Here is a 24,865-nt window from a genome sequence, read left to right as displayed (position 1 = left end):
TGACTCAGATATCTACATGCACCAATGAATTATAATTTCAGCCAAAGTGTATATCACTGAATCCTGATGAAGTTTAAAGTTAGCTCCTAGATCATATAGATGTCTCATACCTGCAGCCAATAACATTTTAAAAGTATAGCTTTGGAAGTTATAGTTTATACATCTTCTTAACTAAATTCTCATCTGATATCCTCTCGGGTAAAGCAGCATTCAAGCACAAGAACAGTTGATCTGGTAGTTATCCAGCAAGGTTCTGATCCCTAACTAGTACTTGAGAAGACATTATTCTCAGAGGTACTCCTTAAACTTCATTGCAGTTCATTATTGCCTGATGGCTTGGGATGATTTGAGTTCGTTGTGCCATTAGGGACCTCACTGGAAGTGAGTCCCATTCTTTGACTTTGGTCTGACTTCAGATGTAAAGGGCCATCTCTTCAGATACATGGAGTAAAATTAAAAACCTGGAGGCCACAGAAGGAGCAACTGTGTTTCTGGTTTCCCTGGATTGTATACATTAACAGAATGTCTGAATACTTGAATACCTGAATGTCTCTAAAGTCCACCTCCCCAAATATCTGCTACTGGGCCAAATTCTGCTATCACCAGGGAGCAGACCAGGTCTCTCCTTTTGACAGGATTAAAAGGAGATAAAATCTCTTTCACTGGATGACTTCTCATGTGGGCCAATTCAATTTCTCTTTTGCCATAAACAAGTTTAACTGAACAGATCTCCCTTTTTTATAAATTAATTCATTTCCTTGAAAGACAAAAGAAGTGTTGGCACTGTAGAAGCAATAATACACCTGAAAGAATATATCTTTTTATAGAAACAAAAAAGGAAAAAAACCCTGAACCTATGTAAGCCCTACCATGAAAAAGAGACCAAACAGTCTGACCTCTGTTCTCAACTGAGGGAGAGCCATAGTCTACTGATTCACACACTGATGAACTGAGAAGGATACTTTGGAGACATTTCCCTTCAAAAATTACTGGCCCTGATCTCTGTTACTAGGTTTAATTTATGGTGCCCCAAAAACACAACAGCGAAAGGGTTACTTTTTAATAGACATGCCACAATGGAAGAATTGTGAAATGAGTTTCATGGAGATGAGAGCCCTGGAGGTTGTTAGGTTTGTCATGGTATGTATACACAAATAGTGAGAGAGAGAGGGGAGAGGGAAAGAGCTCTTCTCTGACATCTCATCATTAGAATTTTGTAGGGCAACTAGCCTACTGTAAAATCAATTTGCAAAATTGAATAATTTTATCATGAAAGCCTGGTGCACTTCAAATCAAATGCCCGTGCTGCATATTTAAAGCAAGAATCATGACTACCCCAAGAGGAAAAAAAGTAAAAATCAGTCTTGAACTAAAGACATTACACAAATTTACATATGAATCCAATAAAGCCAGCCTGACTTTGTTAACAGAGAAGTCCTATTATGTTATCTTTGTCCCATTCTTCCTAATAAAAATTCAACCAGTTACTTTTTGTTGAAAACTGAAGAAACTACTGCTTTATAGCAGTTTTCAGTTCTCAGGCTCCCAGTTGGTACATCTACCTTACTACATGGCTGACCCTGTGTTATTATGCAAAATTGCTCTCTCAGTATTCTTACCGCTTATTACAATTGTAAGGGACTGACAGAAATATCGAAGCCTGCAAACATGCAGCCCTAAAGTTTTCCCTCAGTCCTAAGTCTGTTCCTAGATGGGGCCTTGCTTCTGAATGCTGTGTGCTATAAATGCAAGTGGGATATGATCTGAGATAGCTCCCAAAATTGATGGTTGAGTCAGTTCCTTCAATTTTATCAACTTAATACTTAGGTGCCTGGTGCACTTAGTTGCCATTAAACGACCACAGAAAATTATCCTTAAAATACCTGTTTCTCTAACTAATCAAACTGAGAAAGAAATAGGATTAAATTCCTTTGTTTGTTTTATTGTTTGTGCTGGTCAAAGAGGCCCTAAGACGGAATATCTTTCACAATTTATTAGACTTTTCCTTCCATCCAGTCTGAATTTTTGCATATCCATTTAAGTGCAAAAAATTCAGGCTATTCCCTTAACCAATCTCTTTTGCTAAATTACTTCAGTGAATGACAGCCTGTTACGTGACTTACAGGGTTGTTATGGTACACAAATGCTATGAGCAGTAACAAAGAATACCCACAAAGCTAGGTATGGACATCTAACTTGAATGGAAAACCCCTAGGAAAAGTACATACATCAGTCTTTTCTTTGAGATTTAAGGAAAAAAAAAATTCCTTTTCCCATGATTATCACTGTATTTGATCTAGATGCCTTAAGCTATTTTTTATCAGAGGAGCTGCTTTTGCTGCTGCTCTACTGGTCATTGTGACGTGTTTTCTGAGTCATAAAAGTAGTTTATATATGTGTAGATATATGTGCACACACATATATCTTTCTAAAATTAAGTACATTCTTGACTGTGCCAACAAGAACTACATTCATTCAAAGTGGGTGCCACACTTCGGGCTTCCTCCCTTTAAATTTTTTTGGTACAAAGAGGAGTAGACCCATTGTTAAAAAAAGGTGATTTCCATGTAGGACTTTATCAAGTCTAAAACTTTGATTTCATGGGAAGTGAAGAGAGAATGGACAACTGCAGTGCTGCTGTGTCTTTACAGCTACACAGGGAATTTGCCATGCTCTGAATTTGGTTCCTTTTTCAGGGCCAGGTGACAGGTAAATATAGTCCTCAGAGTAGGAACAAAACACAACACACGAGACATAACAAAGGTACCGAGAAGGGATGTCAAGTTTCATGGCCTTGCACACAGGAGCAGGGCAGTTCCCCTGATGACAAGGTCCGTATGTGGGAGCCAGGACAGGTGGAGCTCATTAACTCCCATCCAAGTTACAAAGGTTTAAGCAAGAAAGACCAAGATTTGAGCAGTGAAACACTTAGGAAGAGCCCACAGGTCAAGAAAATATTTTGTTTGAAAGCTTTGTTTTGTGGGAAAGCAAAGGGAAAAGGAAATGGAAAGGGAAGGGGAAGGTCAAGGGGAAAGAAAGTTTATCCAGTCTAAATGTATTTTGTCAACAGTATGAAATTTTTCAAAAGATTGAAGAATCCACATGACTTGGCGGTGCAATCTAATATGAACAATGTCATATTTCTTGCACAGGGGCCTGCCTACGGCATACAAATTATGAGTAGAATGCATCAAGGTTCATCTTACTTTTGATGTTTCTATATGTGCATATATGTATACAAAATAATAAAATATGTCTTTCTAGTGGGAGACATATCAGATCCTTAGAAAGGATGAGTAAAGTCATAAGGTTAAGATATTGATAGAAAAACAGTTGCTTAAATGTTTTAGTATGGAGTTTAGTTTTGCTCAGAAAATTTTAGAACAATCATATTGGCATAAAAAAAAAATCAGACTTGATAAGTCAGCCTTTTTAAAAAGTATGTATCATTAAAATGGCCCTGAATCACTGGATTTAAGAGCAATAGAAAATCCAGACACAAGTTTTAATTAGAGCAAGTTAAGATCCAAATGGAAGTAAATGCCACAGTGTGGAAATAACCTTATTGCCAAGACTACTCAAAATATGACTGAACCAAACAAGTACAAATGATCAGGAGAAATGAGGGACATTCAATACTTAGCAGCAGTAGCCAGTTCCCATTTCTTTAGTACACGTAATGGTTAAACCTGGCAACGGGCAGTTGTTTTATAAAGATTATACTGCTTAGAGAAAAAAATCATCAAACAGCCCAAAGCCTTCCTGGCCAGCCTGATGTTTATCTTTGGACTGACCCATTGGAAAAAACCCTGTTATTTAAATACCAGCTCAATCTTTGTACCTCAATTATAATAATTGATTACTTCTAAAATTTAAAAAGAGATTCTTGTCTTTCATTTATAAAGTTTTAGTTTTGTAAAAATCTATCATTTATACTCCAGGTCAATTCCAAGAAACATCATTATTATTCAAAACTAGCTCCCATGACAGTTCGTGCTGCCCAGGTACTCACGGCATCGCAGTGGCACTTCCATGGCCTTTTACAAAGTCTGCTTTTTTCCTACCTTTATTTTTGCAAAACCTAATAGAACGTGACCCATTTTTTCAATGTACAGGAATGTATTTAACCTCAAGGAATAAACTGCCTGAAATAAAAACACCCTGCACATCTCCTCAACAAAATATGACTTCACTTGCACAGCCCAGCCAGGAACCCAGCTGGGCTCTGGTGGTGAAGAGGGATTCAAACATCTCTCCGTTTCAGACATATGTAAGGACCCATTTACACATGAGTCACATACGCATATTTTTACTATAATTTTGAGACTCACCTTTCCAATGACTCCTTACTGATCCAAAAGAAAGGTGTCTGACCTGAAAATCCACTTTGCTCCTATGTGGATGAGATGAATGGCAGATTAAAAAGCAATCATTTCCTCAGAGAAAAGTATACAGGGAATGGAGAACTTCTGGATTAGAAGATTTTCTTTTAAACTCTAGGGGAAAAAAAACATTTATAAGAAAATTTTTAAAAATGTAATAGGTATGAACAAAATGTAGGACTTAAAATACCTTTCTGGAACTGATTGCATTCAAAGTTGTTGCATTAAGTTGCAGTTTCTCCAATAAATCAGTAAGTATGTTCTTAAATGTTTGTGTTATATTGTATTATGACAGAACTTCTCAGTGAAATTTCACGCTGAATTATATTTATTATTGTGGAAAACAAACCCAAATGTCAATAGCAATAACAATAACAACAATAATAACAATAATAACAATAATAATAATACATAATTTGTTTCCTTGTACAAGAACCATTATATCAAGGGGCCTGATAATTACGATCATTTTAATTTTACTAATGCAAACTCCTGATACAGGTGCTTATCTGAATCTATCTGTTATTTCTGAACATTGCACACTCTTCATCACCTAAATTGCACTAATTTTTTGCTTCTGCAATTTTAAAGACTGGCTAGAAATGCAAATACAAAAAAGATATCCTTTTTGTAGATATGCAAATATGAGTACATGTATACACATACACATACATATAATCAGCACTACACTTAAACTAATTTTTTTAATAGTTACATTTGCAAGTTACAATGAAGCCAATGAAGTTACAATTGTTTTGAAAGCTATTTTTCTTTTTTTTTAAAGGAACTCCAATTTTGTCATTGTAAAACAGAAGAAGTTGACATCTTTGTTTTCAAATGTTTATGCCCAAATTTTCCCCAGAAATCCCATCACTGTCTTCTAGCAGTCCCCAGCAACAGCATAGGATTACAAAACAATTATCGAAGGATGTGAACTCAATGGCAGATCACATTCAAGGGCTATTTTCCTTGACATTTTTGTGCCTATATTTGTAGGTGGACAGGTTGAGTTTACTCATCCAGTCAGTTGAATGTCTGTGACAAAATCTATTCTGAATGTAAAAATTTTGTCTCCGTCAAAACTTCTGCATATGTATGTGTATATATATGCATGTACACCATTGCAAATGTGCTTTTTTTGCACACTGAGCTATATTCCATAAGGCCTTTCTGGTAGGAGCAGCCAGTTTATATTCAGTTTGGATTCAACTTCTTACAGATAGATGCATATTGGGACATCTTACAGGAAATTTTTCCTTGTTATTTCTTTTCTGTTTAGCAAAAACAAAAAAAGTTCAGGCTACACTGCTCATGGAATTTGAAAGTTTATTAAAGGATGGGAGAAACTTCCTTTTGCATTCTGGACACAGTGGAAGAGCTGGTAAAAATTGTTTCAGTGGTAGCAATGTGTTGAATATCCAAAGCCACAGAGGGTGTGCTTATTCTATATACCTGCATACATACTTTCTATATAGGTACAACTGTCTCTTTCCTACAACTGGGTAAGAATATTGGGATATTGGGATATTGTCCTAGATTTGCAAATCAAATTGAATACACAGTTTAGTGTGCTTAAGTAACATCTCTGAAATGCTATTAAATAAAATAATTAAAATTTATATATAAAGTCTAGTTTTCAAGGGAGCATCTCTTAGTCTAGAAAACTGGTGTGAGATTTATAAATGCATGTGACCATTTTGTTAAGGAAACAGTCTTTGGAGCAGCAGTTTAGGACACCTAAGTATCAACAAAAAATCACCCAATCCTTTCTAGAAATTTCAGAAGTATAAGCAAGTTTGTGTCTAATTTCAAAGTCTTTACAACCTTTTATAGCAGCTTTGGGATGAAATTTGGATAAGGTCTTCAATTGCTAAGATGAAAACAGTGAAAGCTGTCCATGCCACCAAAGTGATGGGCTCAGTTCTATTCAGGAGATGGGATTTCAGTTCACCAGCTGCTGTGTCCTTTTTAAGCATGAAGCAAGACCTTCACCCCTTCTCCTTCACCCTCTGATTGGCAGAGCAGTTCTCTGTTCACAATCAGAGGAGCAAAAGGACAAGTGGGAAAGGGAGGGAAGGAAGAGGAGAGAGTGCATAGGAGAACCTTTCCAAGCACACACATCTCTCCTACAGCCTGTTTGACAGATCTCAGTGGAGAGTGCACTGTAGGAAGAAAAACATGTCACTGCTCTGAAACTGTCTTTTCTAATTCAGTGCATCCATGTATTGTTATAAATCAGTTTCCCAGCCACTGAGAGATACAGAGACAAGAGAACAACTTTGACTGTTAGCTATCAACTCAGATAAGGAAAACTTTCTTTCAGCATTAAGCCGCCAGCGGATGAAAAAAGACTGAAAATATAAATTAATGCTGAATGTTTTGCTTAGGAAAGGGTTCCTTCTACTCATGCTCATAGGACTCAGACATTTACATTTATCCCTCTTCCGGGGTTTTAAAGGGGCTTCTACAAGCATCTGGAATTCTTCATTACAAATCGCAGCCACTTAGTATTTCCATATCCTTAAATCCTAATCACAGTGTTGCTGACTGGCAAAGCTGTTGTACAGTCAAGGATCCAAGCGTCATGCTTGATTTCAATTTATTACTATTTTATTAGAGGTCATCATAAAAGCATATTGATAACACTCTATACCTTACACTTGGGAGTCAGATTTCACCACCAAGTTCCTTGAAACCTATGTATACATACACACATTTCTGCAGGGACACTGGCAATTTTACTATAAACTTACGGTCAATAGAACACTTGAATAAGAACTAGAGAGATAATAATATTCAAATCTCATTATTGGAACGATGTACTTACGTTAAACATAAAAGCCAAGGATATTTTGAATGAATAGAATGGGGCTTTTTGACTCTGAGAAATTCTTCCTTCTTGTATATACTTCACCACTGGGTGAAGTTAATGTGCCATTAACTCATGATTTTTCTGGATAAAGAGTCAGGAACATTGAGAATATATATTATCCTCTAGCCTCAATTTGCCACAGTAAGCAAAAAGCTATTATCCATGAGCATTTCAGGAAAACAATAGACCCCATCTTCATATTAGCATCTCTGCTTTGTTTGTCAGCAAAGATGTATTTTGCTGTCTAAGTCTCAGGGCAGACATCTGTCTTGGGGATGGTTTATTATCCCATCCCATTTCTGGGGGTTTTGATCTGTTTTGTTTTGTTTGTGCCTGGGGTGGCTGCTGTCCCCGCCCCATCCCCCATCCTCCCTGGCTCTGGGACTATTGCGATGTTTGGGAGCCAGGCCGGGGTTTCTGGAGGGAGCTGGGGGCAGGGCAAGCGGCAGACCCTCTCTTCTGGCGCGGGCTGTTCAACCAGACACATGCAGCCGGTGTCTCTGACCAGGGATACTGCTGTTTCTGTGGGTTTTGCCTGCTTGGTTTTTTTTTTTTTTTTTTTTTGCTTCAGCACTGTGACCGAGCTTGTCAGATTGGCTTCCTTTGCTGCTCTGCTGTCAGGGAGCCCAGAGACAGTGCGTGTCCCACCAGGACCCGGGAACACCCCACTTCCTGCTTGAGGCTGTACCTCTCCACATAGCCTGGACCCAGGTTCCAGTGAGTGACGGTGAGAAATCCCACGGGGCCCTTCCCCTTGTTCCAGAGCCAGGCTGCTGCTGCCCAACCCCTGCCATACTTCAGTGCTTTGCTCCGGGTTAGTGCTACACTGTAGCTTTTCACTCTCTGCCTGCCCGGAGGACCTGCCATTCCAATTTGCTTCTCCTGAGGTTTCTGCTACAGCTCTTTTTGCTATCCAGAGGGGGCACCAGTATCTGCTGCCCCTGAGGATTCATAAAGGAAACCCCTTCTCCATCACTTTCTACCAGCTCCGCCCACCATTGTCCACATGGACAAAGATGGCCGGACCCACGCCACAGCGCCCCCTGCAGGCGCGGGGGAATCATTGCAGCTGCCCCGCCCGGCCGGGAGCCACCAGCGCCCCTGCCGGCTGTGAGCGGAACTGCACCCAAGGGGAAAGGGCCCGCGGCCGAGAGAGGCTGCCACTGGCTTCTGGTTCTGCTTGCTGCTGCTGCTGCTGCTGCTGTTGTTTGTTTGCCTTGTTATACATGTACAAACTAGTAAAGAACTGTTATTCCTTTTGTCATATCTGTGCCCAAAAGCCCCTTAATTTCAAAATTATAGCAATTCAGAGGGAAGGGGGTCATATTCTCCATTCCAAGAGATGCTCCTGCCTTCCTTAGCAGATACCTGTCTTTCAAACCAAGACAACATCTTATTTATATAACTTCGGTTCACCAGTTTGCTTCATAAAGAATGAAGCCTTTCTCTAAAGGATAATTTTTTTGACCTCTAACAGGCTAGTGATTTACAGGGCAACAGAGACAAATTTAAAGCTTTTTAAAGCTTTTAAAGCCATTTAAAGCTTTTATAGTGAAGTCTTGCTTCTAACAATACACTTGCTGCTCTAAGTTCAGACACTTTTCTGAATGAAGAAATACCATTTACAATGAAAAATTTACTCATGTTATAAATATATTTTACTCCAACCTGTGAAAAACAGCTCAAAAAATATAGCTACAATTTCATGGTACCTGGTAGTAAAACGAAGAGCAGTGAGGGCAGAGCAGGAGAAATCCATGGATGCCTGATGGAAGGTAAAAAGACATCTTTGATGTAAAAGCACCCTAACAATGTAAACTAGAAGGATGATGTACATAACCATTCTAGTGTAATGGACATGATTTTCACTTGGACAGATAAGATGTTATTTAGATTCTGTCATGAAATATAAGTCTTCATTTTCCTTATACATTCAAGTAACTAGATTTTCCACTCAGCAAAGCAGCACAGTTAAGTAAGTCAAGGGATGGCATCAGATGCTCAAAGTTTAAACACCTTCTCTCTTGTGGGCCTGTTTTTTACTTACTCTACTTAGCTGAATGTAGTAAATTTAGTTCTAGGTATCTCAAATGCACAACTCCCTTTTCCCATTATTGTTTCTGGGTAAAAACTAGCTTGTGCTCCTGTTCATTTGCCTTTTTTTGTTGGAATGGGGAGGAGGAAGCAGGATCTTGTACAGACCAACCTCTTTGTGCTAGCAGCCACTGCCAGCATAAAGTGATGTGTGCGTGTGCGTGTGTGTGCATCTGTGTGTCTGTGTATCTGTGTGTGTGTGTAAGGAATATTCCTTAAGATTGGAATAGCATAAAAGAGTGGGTGATATTTTTTCACGCAAATTTCAATCTATCCTTTCTATGCAGTTAAGAGCTTCATTCAAAGATCTTTAAAGTCAGGGTCTTTCTGGCTCAAGTGTTAACAGCTTAACGGAGAGATTATCAGAAAGTTCATCATACATAATCGCCACCTAGTAAGGATTTCTTTCACTTTTCTTTTTTTCTTTCCAAAGGAAAATGTTATTTAGGTTCTGTCAGGAAATGCAAGGTTTCACCTTTTTCTATACTAAAGTAGCTAGATTTTCTACCCATTGCATCACTTTATGAATAACAATCCTAGACATTTCCAGGACACATTTTCTCCTCCAGCTGTCAAAATATTTAATGTTCACAATTAGGCATTGCAGTTGAAAGTGCTACATTTTGTTTCTGCAGCTTTGGGAAGAAATGATACCTTGGTCTCACTGGGTCATCTAATACCAGGTTTCTGCAAACTTCTGGCATAAACTGTTCCTATATTCAGAGTACTCAAAGCCCTAAGTGCTGTGATCAGATTGAGGAGCACTGGCTATTAGTTTATCTTCTTGGTTGGACATGTGGATTGAATTACCACTTTCAAATCCCAGCTGTGTCTTTTGGGAATGGAATATGAAAAGATGAAGAGAGAGAAAAATTACTTGCCAGCTGGAAAGAAATGGTGGGTGTAGTCCTGAGGATTAGCAGTGACTGAGCTCAAAACAAGAGAAGATGTGGAAAAGAATAGAGCCTTTCCTGAGCTGTGGGACATCTCCAAATATGCTCCATGATAGAAAAGAGTCCTAGGGTGAGGGAAGCAGGAGAAACATGCAGCACTCCCTGGATTGGGGCTGGCTGGATGCTTCAAGTGACAAGCAGAAAGGGGTCCCAGCATCCATGCTAAAGACCAAGGAACAAAGTGGAACAGAAGCTGGGAAAATGCTGCAGGGACATGAATTAGTAGCCAGCAGTACAAGAAAGAGAGAAACTCCTGCAAGCAGCAGAACAGAGACAGCCACCTGGCAGAACTGGGGAAGAAAGGACCTGATGAGAAGCTGCAGCTCCTTCCTTTGCTTTCCTAATGATTTGAGCTCAAAGCAACAGCACATTTCTTGTGCAGATGCTTAAACAATATAAAAGCCTTCTGCAGTCAGCAGACTGCAAACCAGCCTAACAACATGGCATAATTTCTGTGTTCCTGCTGAAGCAGTCTGGGATGTTTTCAACTAATCATAGTTTTAGCAAAATATGCTGCTTCACCTTAATTAAGATATTTACTAGAACCTGCTTCTCCCAACAAAACTTTAAATGAAAACTTGTCTAAAGACTAAGATCATCCAGTAAATTTTGACCACAGAAGAAGTATCTGCTTCTGTTCTACTCCTTTTCTCCTTTTATTTCACTTGCTTACCAAATGAAGTTAAATCTCAGTTCTCAAAAAGCTTTCCCAAATGGGAATTATGAAGAAAACCAAACAAAATCCAGTTCCCAGGTCATAAAGAGTAGCTTTCAATATCCTGTTTCAGTTTGATCTCTCCATTGCAATGTAAGGGAAGGAGCATCTACGTAAATCAGTACTGTATAGACCTCAGTCAGTGTGTGGGTAAAGGCATCGTGGAAAGGAACTAGGAAAACATCTGAGAGACCTCAGAAACAGCAGTGCATAAACCTGAAGAAGACTTTAAAAGTAAGATAGATTGTATTTATTACAAACTTCTGTAATTAATTTTCATATTGATGTATCGGTCCATAACATCCATAATATTCCTTTGGCTAAACCAAAGAGAATTAGTAGAAATTTCAGAAATGTCCTAGCAAACTCTGAAATTCCAGCTTGGAAAGGCAAGAGTTTGGAAAGATGCTTAATGTCCAATAATCTGAATAATCGCTGCAGGAACCTTTTGAAGGTACACTAAAATGGATGGTTAGTCTCCTAGATACAACTGAAATACTAGTCCAGCTAAATATTTAGACACTTAATGCCTTAAAAAAAAAAAAATCTAGGCCTGACAGCTCATCTGTCATTGAATAACGGAAAAACCCTAAGATTCTTCAAGATTTGGTGCAAATTTTGCTGTGTATTACAGCAAAAACTACAAATGAATCAGTCCAGGCCATAGGAATAATGCATAAATAAAATTCATAAAATTTATATAAGATGAGGGGAGGCAAATCCAGCTTTGGATGGTATTATAGAGAAGTAGAGAAAGGGAGATTTTGATTATTTGGATGACGGACACAATCCTGGAATTTACCTTTTTTACCAAAGTGAATTCTAAACAAAGAAGTTCAGGTCTCCTCATCATCTCTTCCTGAAGAGAACTTGTATTGTTAATAAAAGACTAGATTGCATTCCTCTGCAGAAGAAGAAGAAAGACTACTGTATCCCAAGCAGATGTGGTATTAGAGCTGACACTTTCCCATATTACAGCAACTTTCGAGGCTTTTATTTCAGGTTATTGTAAAAGTAGGATTAAAGGATGATTCTGGAGAGAGGAAAAAGGGATAAGGGGCATAAGGGAGCTGAGGAGGTTATTTTTTACACACCATATTTTCTTCAAGAATACTTTTGTATAGTTTTTTCGTTTTGGTTTGGGGGGGGGTTAATATTTATTTCATAATCACCTGGTCAGGTATTATCTTTTTTAAAAATTGATCTGTAAACAATGAACAAGGGATCAAGGAGAGCTTGAAAAATGTATACATTTAGGGATTTTTTTATACCAGGATATAATATATAAAGGAAATTATAAACTGAATGTATGGAGATAAGCAAACTATCAAGAAGGACATTAACAGAACCATTACAGAACACAAGTAGGATGCTGGTGACAGGAAAACTTGATATTGTTGGAGAGGCAGAATTAATTCTTGTCTTAGTACTTGCTGAAGCAGACAGACCATTAAAAGTAAGTGAAGTTTGCAAGGCCTTAGAAATTCAAGTTAATTGAGGAGAAGAGAACACAAGAACTTTTTCTACCTGCTTGAGGGTCTGAATGATTACGGCTCAAACAGGGTGAGTAATTTAGAGCTGATACTTGCCCATAAAACTCTAAGTGAGTACTGCAGACCTATGCACTCAGGAACATTAACATCATTAAGAAATGAGATACTTACACATAATTTAGAGCTATTTGAAATTGCTGAAGGCAGCATGGCTTCAGGAAATAAATGCATTTTGGCCAGAGAGGAGAAGAATTGAGGTAGTATATGGGTAATAGCAAAAGAGAATCCTAAGGAGGCTTTGAATTAATTCTAATCTATGATACGGCTTCTCCTTGAATTTGAAGGTCACAAATCATTGTGTTCTATGCCAGGTTTGGGGTAATCTCTTGCTAAATGAATGAAATATTCAATGGGTATTTGTTTTGAAGTCAGCCACACTATCACACCAGCAATTTACCTAGCACTTCATCCTGACCAAAGACTTTTCTTTTACATATATTGCAGAGTCACTAAAGTTATCTGAATTTGTACAAGCAAACAAAGTTTGATGAGTTTTACCAGTGATGAGCTCTGCATTGACTTGTGACAGTCACTGTGATATACTGTCCAGCTGTGAAGTAAGCTCTGGATTTCTGCAATGAATTTGAGTACTTGAAGAACTTCTTGCTGTGGTCTAGCAGAGCTTCTACTATATCTGGTGCAGTTCCCATTGTTTCAGGACGCTGTATGACTCATAATCCAAATAACCTGGAAGAAACAAACATACACTCACACACACAGAGGAAAAAAAAGTATTATAGTAGAAGCATTTGATCTTCAAAACTACCATTGCTGAGGAAGAAATGAAGGTAGGTTAGCTCAGGGTATTCAGAAACTGTGTTTGGAACAAGAGATCAGGTAGAGACTCGTTTTAACAAAGATAATTTTTAATTGTTTTGTTTCTCAAGAACAGTGAGAAATTCAGTAGGGAGTAAGATAGACAAAGGCACATAAAATATATTGTTGCTTTAAACTAGGACAGTTGCACCCAGAAAACCACTGCAGAAGCCTCAGCTCAAACCATTAGACAGCAGAAAAAGTTTCATGCCTTTTGCTATTCAGCATTTTATTCTAATGTTCTATTTTTCCATCTTAACTCATCTAACACCTGTATTACCAGGCCCATACTGGAGGTCCATGTCCACCATCACCCCTCCTCCTCAACTTGCAGATAAATGTAACACTGCATAGAATAGTTGTTAGAACAGCAGAGCTAACATGCTAAAATTAGAAGGGATTGCCAAATTGTAATCAGACAACTAATTTTTCTAGGTGATAAAACTTCTAATCACAGTATTTCCAGACAATCTGATTATACTATGGACAAAATAAGTGAAAACAATATGCCAGGGAAAGTTTGTCAACATTGTAAAGCTGACAGAGAAGAGACAGTGGAATAAATGTATTAGATTGAGAAAAAAAAAAAATTATAGAACAGTTGTCAGAAGGAAAGCTTTTCCCATCAATCTCTGAAAAAGAATGAATTAGAATATTATCCTTCCCATCCAAACCTGAGAAGCAGACATCTAAAGCAATTTTGACTGGTCTGGCTTACTTTTGGCAGGCCCTGAGATCAGAGGAGATCAAGGAGTTGTGTCACTGGTGCAGAGCCTGAGTCTGGACAGATTTATTGTTTGCCATAGGTGCTGGTATTACAAAGATGCAGACTTGGCATATGTTGCCGTTTAGGATTTTTCCTTTTTGTTTTCTTTCTCGTAGGAAATTTTCTCCCATTTTGTTGCTAAGAAACAATAACGACTGGTACTTAGGAGAGACAAAAGAATTAACCACAGAGAAGGGGGAGGAGTGCAGCCGGCTTTACTAGCCTAGCTGAAGGGCATTCTCTTGGGAAGGGCAGAAACACCTCGAGATGTGGGCTGGGGGAAGGGGCTCAGAGCAACTCCTAGCTCTCTCCTGTCGGCTTCGGAGGAGGATGGTAAAGCTGCTGCTTACTGGCGGGGAATTCGCTGCTGCTGCCAGAGCCCAGTCCTGTCGCTTTTTCCTCCTGCCATGGGTGAGCCTTTGCTCATGAGAGCAGCCATTGAACTGGGACCTTACTAACACCTGACCTCACAAAAAAAAAAAAAAAAAAGACCTTCACCCTCTGCTCGGGTGCCTCAGGAGAAACCCCAGGACCCAGAGCCCATTCCCACTCTGAGGGAGCCTCTCCCTGCCACGCTCGGGAGCCGGGCTGCTGCTGCCCAGCCCCTGCCGTGTCTCTGCCACTGCTCCGAAGTTTTTTGCTACACTGTAGTCATGCACCCTCTGCCAGCTGGGACTAGCTCCTGCTACAGCTGTGGAGTTTCTGATACATCTCATTTACTACTCCCGGATTTTGCTTGTCCCTGCCGTTCCAGCTTGCCGCTTCCAGTGTTCCTGCTACCAGCTCCTTTTGCTATCCAGAGAGGCAATCAGCTGCCCCTGGGGCAGGTAAGGAACCCCTTCTCCACCCCTTCCGCTGCCTGAGCCACCATTACCACGCGAGGGAGATGCAGCTGAACTCGCGCCACAGCGCCCCCTGCAGGCGCGGGGGAATCATCGCAGCCACCCTGCCTGGCCGGGAGCCACCAGCGCCCCTGCCGGCTGTGAGCGGAACTGCACCCAAGGGGAAAGGGCCCGCGGCCGAGAGAGGCTGGCACTGGCTTCTGGTTCTGCTTGCTGCTGCTGCTGCTGTTGTTATTTTTTTGCCTTGCTATACATTCCAGTAAAGAACTGTTATTCCTTTTGCCATATCTTTGCCTGAAAGCCCCTTAATTTCAAAGTCATAAAATTTCGGAGGGAAGGGGGGCTTCCTGCCTTACTTAGCAGACACTTGTCTTTCAAACCAAGACAGCATACTGCAGTCAAAGCTCCAACAGGACTTAAAAAATGGTATCCATGGAGAGGTTGCTGGATTCCCATCCTGGATATTACCCTAGAACAGATAACACTGGGCATGATTCTTCTCTGGAAGAAGCAGGTGATCTTTGTTGCATAAGGCACGCTAACATCAGCCAACAGCCTTCCCTGCTCAAATGAAAATAGCAGTTCCCTTTTCCCTATAGAGCTAGGATTTCTTTTAACAATGCATTCTATATTTCAGCCATAGAGCAGTTAACCTGGCATGAAAAGACAAGGTGTACCTGGTGTGCAGGTAGTATATTTTCAGCTCAGCAGTGGCTCAATAATTCTCCTCATACTCCTGTCAAAACTTCAGCACACCGAAAGAAACCAAGACCTGCACTGTTGCCTCTTCTCAGAGTGCTGTGAGAGCAACCTGCCCACTACTAATTCTTTCTGTCACATTACTAGCATAATAGATATTTTATGTTTTATTTAGTCACCTGGATTTTCTTATTCAGATTTTTTAAAGATACACTAAAATTCAATCCCTTGCTGGTTTGAGTTGGCTTTGTTTCTCCCTTCAAAGTCTAGTGCACTAGGTCTTGAGCACTAGCTTAACAGCTGAATTGTTTGTTTTCTCAGAAGCTCTTGTCTCTTGAGAGCCAGAGATCTTGCTTGTTAGAAGCTTTTCCATGTCTTAAGTAGATGATGGACTTTAAAGGAACTGGAACTAATAAAATAACCTCCTGACAGAGAGTTTATAGATATCCCTGAAACAGTGTCATTTAGAAGATGCATTGTATTTCCACAGATATTAAATTGGTTCTGCTTCTCCTAGAAATAGGTGTCATGTTTTTGTCTGTAGAATATGGAAATTGCTTTCAGGTCTGGAGCTGAAAATAATACCTGGATGATGTATTCAAGAGAGTGACAGTACTTGTGCCTCAGCTAGTAATCATGTTTATCAAGCTCTCATTGTTGCTCCTGGTTTGAGCTCTGTTAATATAAATGTATTCTTCAAAAGAGGAGTACAACACAACATTTTCAAGTCTTGCAAAGTGAACTATCATCTGATGCCTCAGTGTTAAGAGATAGAAAGCGAGCATCGCAAAGACAGGGAGCTGTTTCTCATTAACAATTGTAAGATGTCAGCAAGATTAAGGTGTCAGGGTATAGAAAGATGAAGAAGAAAAGAATTATTTAGCAAATAGGCATAAATGAATATAAAATGTGAATAGAGGGTTCTAGCTCCTTGTAAGGGTAAAAATAGGCCAGTAGACATTACATTGTGCTACAATCAAGCCATCCACTCAATCCTGACCTTCAATTTTATAGGTGAGACTAGTGGGAGCAAAATGTTACCACAGAGCCAATGCTGGGAAATTTCAGAGCCATTATTTCTGAAAAGAAATGAATATTCAAAGGCCCCTTTGACATAATGAAGGTTAAATCCTATATAGAGTTTTGCAGGCCCATGTGAGTGCTGTCTGACTGGGCTCTAAAAGAGCCAGAGTTCAGCCTGTCTGTGAGCTGCCTGGGAGCTCTGTGGCCGTGGTTAGTGCAGGGCTGATCCCGTGTTCAGACTGGAGAGGAATGGAGCTTTACATGGCATCTTACAAATGCAGCTACACAAGGTGGGCAGAAAAATAGCCCTGAAAGAAAGAAAATATCTGTGAGACATTTATGTATACAGGGAAGTTGTTAGCCTACATATTATTTCATACCTGACTCTTCTAAACCACATCAGGTATTGCCAGCTAATATCTACATGCAAATGGCCAGCTCATACCATCCATGTGCTGTGATCTTGCCTGGGAAGCACTTCAGTTCAGAATTTGCAGCTGTACCCGCCAAAGAGAGCAAGAAAACACCATTTTGTCTAAAGGACAAGTAATTCCAGACAGAAACTGTAATTAAAATCCTGCTTTTCAGGAGGAAAGGAACAAAAATAAAAAAGAAAAAAAGAAAACAGCATAGAAGTAGCAGGGTACAACTTCCAAAGCAGTTCCAAGAAAAATTATTATCGTTGTACAAATGACACTTAGCAAATTACAGACAGCATTTTTGAGCAGTTTAACCACATTTAATTCACGATGGTCATTTTTAAGTATAGTGGCCTTCCATAGCTAGGCAGCTCTTCCGCAGCCATGACTAAGCACTGTAAAAACCTTTTGTAACTGGAACCTAGGACCACTTCTAACATCTTGCATTGATTTAAATTGTGAATCAGTTTAGCTAATCTGACATAAACCTTATATAATTACTTTGCATCAGATTTATACAGATAGAAAAAGATGTATCTGTTCCCTCAGCAACAGTTTCAGTCCAGAAATTGTAGGCAGAGCATATTAGCTTGTGACCAGCCTTCAGCATTGATAATTTGTATAGGTTTGAGACTGAAGCTTGTAGAATCCGTGCACCTCAAAGGTGACTCTAAATCACACTTTTAATACTGATGAGACCAATTTAGTTTCCATATAATGTTAGAAAAAGAGATATATCAGTACCTCAAACCCAGTGTATTTATCTCATACTTTCATTAAATTGATAAAAACCCCTTATGTCTCATTCTACCACTGTACTTGCAGTCAATGTGTAGATCAGTCAAATTTGCATTTAGTGAGGTACTGTTGGCTTATGGCTTGTAACAGTGCTGGTGATTGCAAAAAGATAGAACAAGAAAGGTTTGTTGTAGTGGTTGAGTCCATAGACCTTTGTTACCCACTTTTATAAAGGTGCTCTTTGTTATGCTTTCATCTTCTTATTTATTTGGGTTGGAAATGTCCCTATTTGTTCCACCATATTATAAAATCTTGGCTCTGTTTCCCATCTGCTGTCTTCAAGAGATCAATTGTAGAGCATTCATCAGTTGAAACATGTGGCTTTTCTGCCATAGTTTCTCTAAAATCCATCTTGCCAGTCCCATGTAAACTGAAATGGGTTAGTTTTCGTCAGCTTTGGCATTAAACCTCTGTACTCTCCTGTTGCAGTGGCTAAGTCCACTTTACACCCCCCCAAGTTGCATTAGAAGTGGTCTCTCCTTACAACACGGTGCCAGAAAGTTCTCCCTTTGTCTACATGCTGCTGGTCACTGGCCCTCTCCCCCGTCCCATCCCTTTTCCCATTGGCCCCTGTTATGTCATTCAACCTTGCCTCTGCCCCCTAGCCCTCAGACTATTGGTTTTGGATGCTCTGCCCGCCTTTGGGAGTTTTTGGGATAAAAAGGGGCATGGGCATTCAGTTGTTCTTTCTTGCCTCTGTTCCCTTCAGGGTGTTGCCGTTAAACGCCTTGGAATTGCACACAGAGAACCCCTCTCGCTTCTTTGTCTCCGGTTCGTGCACACACTGTGGGTGTGAGTGGCTGTTCACAACCACCTGTGAAGGTGAGATTGTGTGCTCGCGTAGGTGCTGGCAGAGTGCCGCCCAAGCGGTCCACGAGCAGCCCAGCAGGGAAAAATGCGGCATCAATCCACTGAAGCCCTTTCTTTACTCTCCCATGAGCCCTATCCAATAACTTAAGAGGGGTTGGAGCGAGAAACAAATTAGGTGTCTCTCAATTCTACTTTTCTCATTCAGATTCCAGTACATCAAAACTAGATCTCCCTGGGCCAGAACACTTTGTCATGTTACCTGGAGTAATACTGGTTTGTGAATTATGCGTGGTCAGTTTAGTGTCTCAGTTTGGTCACATTAATCTCTTTGAATCACTGAACACTACCATCTCATTTTCATCTTGCAGAAAGAAGCTGTCAGACTTTTTGTCTAGTGCCTGGCACACTGATTGCTTTCCTGACCCCACAACAGTCAGAAGAACCCAGAGGTCTCACAAGAAGCATCAGGACCAGCCACCAAAGATACCCTGTCCTCACCCTTCACTATCTCATCTATTACTTAACAACCATGTAAATGGCGCAGTAATCCCAGATGATGTAAGAGATCCCATTTCACATACTTTAGCAGATTAACAGCTCACTGTCTATCCCAAGTTGCATGAACACAGAAGAACATTGTGAATTAATAGACAAAAATTAATTTATAATTACTAGAGGATTCTATATTTATATATACCATCTTTATCAGTCTTGAGGTGCTTACCTGTGTTATTGTATTTAGAAAATAGCCAGCTAAATATAATGCATTCAGTCTGTGTACATAATCCTGATAAGCCCATGATGCAGATATGATTTTGAAATTCCGTTATTATGGATCTGTCTGCATTCATTTGCCTTAGATCTTCAAATGATCCATAAATTAGGAAATATGATTGATAATTTCAGTAAATAACTTAGAAAAATCCATACAGAGATTTCAGAATTCATTTGGAAGTGGAACCTGTCATCCTGCCAAAGAATTCATTTTGACTGTTGTCATTAGATATTTCGATATGCTCCTTTTTAAACTAATAAGTTTTAAGATATGGGGGGTTTTTCCCAAAATTACAAGTTGTGTTTAAAATAGAGCCTTTTTCTTTTAAACATGTGTGATTAAGAGGAGCAAAAAGCTTTTCTTTACCATGGAAAATTGTAAATGGTATGGATGGGAAATGAATGTATCTACTACTGCTACAGATGTCTATAGTCACAAGCACCTAGATACTGTTGTATGGTGTCAACTCTCAGGATATTTTAGAATAAAACAGTTCAGATGAAATTACCATCTCGGCCATCTAGAAACTAACCTGCACACAATGCAAGAAATGTTAGGTTGCTTAGAGTATCTATTTATCTAGAGGCCTTTAAAGTGGCATTTTATTAAAAAAAAAAAAAAAGTATCTTTTAATCTTTCTCTTGGAAAAGAAATAAGGTCATTGGATTTTATTTCTGCTGTAAAGGAAGAAGGGAATGAAGTTTCCCCTGAGTTTTGGGGTAAAATGAGGACTAGCTGTAACTAAAAGCAGAAAAAAGCCTAGCACATTCCTTTCCCTCCAGTCCTGTTTTGTCAGTCCTTTCCATTATTTGTCTTTTACAGTTTCCTCTGATTTCTTAGCTTCCCTGATAAAAAACAAGTGGGTTTTTTTTAACTCAGAAAGTAAACAAATAGATAAACAAGATTCCCATGAGAAAGCCCAAGTTCATTAATAAATACCTATCACTATGTATTCCTTTTAGCTTTTGAAAATTGCATAAGCTGATAAACCTAAGATTTTGAGAGAGAAACTTACTATGAACTGAAAAGTGTAGTTAGGCAACAGTTTCCCAGAGACTTGTCACAATTTTGAGAAATGTGTCAGGATTTGATTTTGCCTTATAAGGAAGTATTAAGTTGCTTTAAAAATAGAAATATATTTATAAGCTGTAGAAGGATGACATTCCAGGACACTGCATGATGAATTAGATGTACTCATAGTGCTGGTAAGGGTGCTTCACAAGAAAAGCAGTCACATCTGAAGAAACTACCCATCTTCAGAATAGGGACTATAGAGGAGGAAAAGTTGTCCAAGGGACAGCAGCTGCAAATAGAATAGTTTTTAAAAACTCATATGTGATCTAGATTCTGACCAAATCAAGGGATTTGTGAATAATGCCATGTAAGCCACTACTGGCTGTTTTTATATCTGTTAGAGAGGCTGATACATAGCTCAAAATAGGATAGAATGAATTGTGCAAGAACTAAACCAGGATTTCTAGTAAGAAGGTTTTAAAACACAGTATGATTTGTTCTATTAGGATCTTCTTCAGTTGACAGTGAAATAGAGAAGTTGAAGAATGGAATAGGGAGTGAAATACGAGCCCTAGAATTTCCAAAGAAAATCTTATTTGCTTGAACATGGCAGAGAGATGTTAAACCTTATGAGCCAGCTAAAATGATCAGTAAAATTTGGGCTTCCTCAGATACTGGGCATGGATGTTCCATTGGGTATGCTAACAACTGTGTAAAATTCAGTCTATTTCTTCGTGAAGATATGCCTGAAGCAGATATTAAAAGGAAACTGAATTATGGATTAGGATCTACTTTGGGGGAAAGAACTGAGAAGAAATCAGATGTGAATAGAAACCAGTATTTCATTGCCTAAAGAGTAACTGTGTTTAAAAAGGTGAGAAATTTAGAGCAGGATATAATTTTGAAAAAATCACCCTCAGTGGAGTATGCACAAGATCAGGACAGCAAACCTCCAATTGCCCTAAAAGAGCTTTTTCCAAGAGCTTGGTTACAGAAGTTTATTTCCTTAAGGCAAGTTGTCAGTCAGCAAGTATTCTGTTCAAACACTGCTGAGTTTCTTGTTGATAGATACACCGTAAGTTTAGAGACAGAAATGGCAAAGGTTGGTTCACAAGTGGAAGAATATTTCAGAATATCGCAAGATTTCCACCTTTGTTTAGCACAGTCAGGGAAATAAATACCTCTCTACATAAAAGAAGGTCATAACAACCACTGTGTTAGTGCCCTGCTGTTTCAAAATCACAATGTTGACAGCATCCCCATGCCAACAGAAATGTGAATGAAATATTGAGGAATGACTGCATTTATGAAAGGACTCTATTTGTCACTGTTTGGCTCTGTCACTGATATGCTGGTGGAGAAAATATTGCTGTTGGGATTTGCTGTCAGTGCCCAAAACCTCTGTGGCTAGTGAGAGGATAAAAGTGGGAAAATTTTAGGAAACTGTAGTATAACCTGATCTTTACTTTGGGAAATTGCTTCAGAGATTACGTTCAGTAGAAACAGCGAAGTGCTACTCTACCTAAAGACCACTCTCCTGAAGGGAAGATTTGATCCCAGAGTTCATGCAGCATGCAGTACACATTTCTGCTATATTGCATAACATTAATCTCTTTATACAGATGCCTTATGTTCCAGACAGGGCAGGTATCAATGTTCAAAGCAAATCTGACATGGACAAATCTAGGATTTCTCGTTTACCCAGCATGCGGGGTCATAAATTACACATATATGAAGACATAAGTCACACTGTAAGAGGTGTCTGCGCTCTTACACTTCTAACCTCCAGCATGGGTTCTGCCTGTGCTAAGTAGATTCTCCAGACTTGTCACTGAAGTGCAAAGGTTAAGTGGCCTTCTGGATGGAAGGCTTTGATCAATTAGAAATTAGGCCTCCTTGAACATGGCTTACATTAAAAAGAAAAATAGAGGAGAAGAATAAAGTGTCATGCTGAGGCTCCATGTCCAGGACAGCATGTAACTCTCCAGGGTCCAAAACAGCAGCAACTCTCCATCTCTAGCCCACAGTAACCTCCAGGAGAATGCTTCAGCTTCAGGACATATTGATAGGGAAGTGAAATTGATACTTAATGTCCAATTTAACAATTTAACAGCAAAGAACTAATCATTCACAAATATTGAAGCAGGTGGTCACCATATCTTTCATTTGGGTACGTTGATATGGGCTGGAGTGGCTGGGAAGTAGATTCCTCAATAAGTGGAATGGATAAGTCAATTACCATCTTTTGTTGGTCCTCAAATGTTCTACCTAAAATTCATCCATGTTAGAGATCTATCCAAGTCGTGTTTCCTTCCTCTGTTTTCCCAGAAGGCTCCTGGAAGTCCTGTTGAATCAAGACAAAGAGGTTGAAATTATATTAACACTGAATTCATACCTCAGAAAGGAATACATGTCAGCAGACCAAATGTGTATAAAATCTGATTTTGTTTTCAAAGAAATTGTGTATATTATCAAAAGTTTATAAAGCCCTCTCTCTTTTTTTCCCCTAGCAAAATCATAGTTCATTGATTATATTCGCTGATAACTCTCTGCAAGAAGGAAATTAATGATTCAGGGAGGCACATAAGTACATTTTAAGGATTGCTAGGAAGATAGAGTAGAAATATATGTGAGCAAGATACTATGACAGTTCTTCTGGAGCAATAAAGTATATAATGGACATGGTCTAGGCCTGATAAATGGCAGTCATCTGCACCCTCCGTCCTTGAACCTAAGAGGTGCAGGCTTCCTGGTGATTTTTTTCTGTTTATTACACTCTTACTACACTTTCAAAGCAGAAGCACAACTTGCATTGCAACACTGAGTACTGTAAAACACCTGTTGGTTAAAGGAAAATTTTCTAAATTAATAATATCTCAAGCCTAACAAAGTATTGACAGGATTAGATTATTTTAGTGGGATCTCAGAAAATGGTACTCTGATTTGTTCAGAAAACCTTCTGGTAAAGGATTCAAAAGGCAGAATAAATAGAATAAACAATAAAATCATAACTTTTAAGTGACCTTGTCTTTCTGCTGTCTTTGAGAGAGACCAACATAGAGATTTTCAAAGTCTATAGTGAATGGCACATGCATTTGACTTACGGCACATGCAAAAGGTTTATGTCAGGAATCATTATCACCTGAACCTGGGTCATCTGATGTTTCAAAAGTAAAAACCCTTCTCATGGCAGGGATTATGGCAATATAAGATGGGAGTCTAAGCTCACAGTCACCCACCAGGGCTAGACTGGTTTGCCCACGCCTGCTAGGCAGCGTGACTGTGACGCTCAGAGTATGGCCGAGCTCTCTAATAGCCATTGTAGCTTCACTGGGACAAGACTGCTTAAGAAGCTTGTGTTAATAGCACCGCACTGCAATTTGTGCTGAAAACACATAGTGAAAATAGTATATTGTGACAATAATGACTTCCTGAATGAAGTAGTAAGTCACACATGTCAGAAGTAATAAATTTAGGCTGGAGAATGACCAATAATACTAATCATTACAGCAAGGATAGATCTGAATATGTTGAAGATGAATGTGGTTACTGTTCTTTCTGGAGATAATTATTTTGAGAACTACCTATTTCCTCTGTTAATCTCACTGGTTGATTAATATTGGCTCTATCGTTCTGAACAATATAAATCAAGTCAATTGACAACGTCAATCTGCCTTTTTAACATCTCCAGAACAACTGCTAACTTTGATACAACAACTGTGGTATCTGCTGTGTTTAGCAGATTCTGTGGCAGAGAATCCTAGAAGATTTCAAGTGTATTTATTAATTTGATATAAAATGCATGAAAGAAGCACATAGAGTTACTGCTTTGTTTCATCCTCTCAAAATCACAACTGGGCCAGTAACACTTAGTACAAAGTTAATTTAGTCAAGATACTTGAGACCCACTTGGCTGTGTTTCTAAATTCCTCCCTTTGTCCTTTGCAAAGCTTTGAAGTGTTACTTGTGAGGTGGATGTTGTAATGAGCCTGTTTCTAAGAGGATCAAAGTAGCAGAGCTGCCCAAAGCAGCATCAAAGATACACAACAGAGAGCCCTTTAATGAGCAAGAGGGACATAACTCTTTTCCCCAAAAATAAAACCTAAACCAGGATTTAGATTAAATATTTAAAATTGAAAATTATTTTATTTGTCTGGAGCTTGCTAGCAGAAAGTAAAAACCTCAAAGAGAAGAGGAAATTTCTCCAGCTGACTCGGCTAAAATTTAATGACTCTCATTTGCTGGATGGCTTAACTATCAGTTAATGGAGTCCAAATACCTGTGGCCTAAACTAAAGGTGGCAGTGACAGCCAGCATGGGCCCAGGCAGGAGAG

General features: G+C 39.2%; 1 long non-coding RNA gene across 1 annotated transcript; it reads right to left on the bottom strand.

Moving 5' to 3' along the window:
• Positions 1 to 4,331: 4,331 nt before the first annotated feature.
• On the bottom strand, positions 4,332 to 22,964 carry LOC121674308. Its single transcript, XR_006019538.1, has 3 exons — positions 22,771 to 22,964; positions 13,068 to 13,256; positions 4,332 to 4,496 (listed from the first exon to the last, which is right to left on the bottom strand). It is a non-coding gene; the product is annotated as an uncharacterized LOC121674308 (long non-coding RNA).
• Positions 22,965 to 24,865: the final 1,901 nt, after the last annotated feature.

This window comes from Corvus kubaryi, unplaced genomic scaffold, assembly GCF_017639235.1.
Source record: "Corvus kubaryi isolate FWS band 111438036 unplaced genomic scaffold, C.kubaryi_AGA036_p1.0 67, whole genome shotgun sequence".
In the NCBI taxonomy this organism is placed as follows: domain Eukaryota; kingdom Metazoa; phylum Chordata; class Aves; order Passeriformes; family Corvidae; genus Corvus; species Corvus kubaryi.
Note: the sequence above shows the minus strand (reverse complement) of the source record. Positions and strands in the feature narration are given on the sequence as shown.